Source organism: Tenrec ecaudatus, chromosome 1 (assembly GCF_050624435.1).
Source record: "Tenrec ecaudatus isolate mTenEca1 chromosome 1, mTenEca1.hap1, whole genome shotgun sequence".
Taxonomy (NCBI): domain Eukaryota; kingdom Metazoa; phylum Chordata; class Mammalia; order Afrosoricida; family Tenrecidae; genus Tenrec; species Tenrec ecaudatus.
This window is the reverse complement of record NC_134530.1, coordinates 55,488,474-55,490,009: the sequence shown is the minus strand read 5'-3', so window position 1 is coordinate 55,490,009 and position 1,536 is coordinate 55,488,474. Positions and strand designations below refer to the sequence as shown.

General features: G+C 45.5%; 1 non-coding gene across 1 annotated transcript; it reads right to left on the bottom strand.

The window, feature by feature from the left end:
* Positions 1-841: 841 nt before the first annotated feature.
* Positions 842-1,003, bottom strand: LOC142437991 (U1 spliceosomal RNA). Its single transcript, XR_012782483.1, has one exon. It is a non-coding gene; the product is annotated as a U1 spliceosomal RNA (small nuclear RNA).
* Between the last annotated feature and the right edge of the window lie 533 nt (positions 1,004-1,536).

The window sequence follows — 1,536 nt, the reverse complement described above, 5'->3', positions numbered from 1 at the left end:
TCTCTTTGGCCTCAGCGTGACTACATGGGTTTTTTCGAGGCTTTAAATCCTTATGAGAGCACCTGGCCTTATCCATTTCCCGAGGAGGGTCTGGTGGACTTGATCTGCCCACCTGGGAGTTAGCAGTCTAATAATTATGCAGCAGAGCCACCAGGGTACCTTTGTGGGTAGGAAAGCTCTCCATTACGCTCCAGTAGTTTGCAAAAAAGCATTTGTTCAGACATTATTGTCCAGATGGACTTACAGTTGTTAGGCATAGGTTGAGTCAACCTAGATCATGGGCTGCGTTAGGGTGGGATGCTGATCCACTGATGCTGGCGGGCAGCCAGAAAACACACCTTGCCGATGACCTTGGCTGATCCTTGCTCCTTTAGCCAAATCAAGCTGTGACCCATTCTGACCAGAAGATGGCAGCAGTGAGCTACTTAGCACGTTTGCCAGCTCCTGGGAAGGCTTTGGGGCTTTGGTGCCTGGAGCTTCTGTTGGGAGCAGTTCTCCAGAGGACTAGGCAGCCAGGTAAACTCCCTGAACACTCCAGGCTGTTTCAGAGGGATCTAATCAAATAGGAGTGCAGGACAATACAGGAGAAACTAAATCAATGTGGACGCCGTTCATTACTTCCTCCCATGAAGGTAGCTTCGTTATTTTTTCTCATCACAAGTATGAAGCATGCATCTTACCAAAAAAAGATAGACGAAAACAAAACAACAACAACAACAAAAACACCTCACAGAAATGATTAAAGCAAAAAGAAGCAAAGAAAGATTGTTTGAAAGCCCACAGCCCCACAGAACAACTGTTCATATTTTTCTGGCAGGCTTCTTTTATTTTATTTATTTTTCAGGGGATAGCTCGAACGCAGTCCCCCACTACCACAAATTATGCAGTCGAGTTTCCCACATTTGGGGAAATCGCAGGGGTCAGCGCACCCACAGAGCAATGGGTGAGCCTCGCCCTGGGAAAACCACCTTCCTGATCATGGCGTCTCCCCTCTGGCAGACCTCTTTTAGCCTGCTTTTCATTCCCCTCCAAAAATGTTGTGGACTCATCTATCTTGTCAATACTTTTAATGTTAGAGGCCTCAGGACTTGTCCTTACATAAATGCTTCATTAAATGTTTCCAGCAAGTAACCCAAAGGCAGGGAAGACAAATGTCCTGCCGGCAGGCGGGCTGAGAGACAGGAGCAAGGGCTGGAGGGAGGAGGAGCGGAGGCCCTCGCCTCAGTGAAATATGGGTCCTTCTGAAAACACTCAGACAAAGGTTGCCTTCTACATTACACCCAATAACACTTTGCATTCTAGCCTAGGTTTTGTTTTGATTGGAAAATATTGTGTCTTTTCCCTCCAAATCTTTATAGTGTCTCTCGTATGCACGGACTGTCATCTATTAAGCAAAACACAATGTTGAACGCTTAAGTCATTTCCAATTTTTCTCTAATATAAACACTACTGCAGCGAGCCTCCTTATGCATATGTATTGGTTCTTGTCTGATTATATCATTAGAATAGAGGTTCAGAATGGGCACTTTTGAAAAA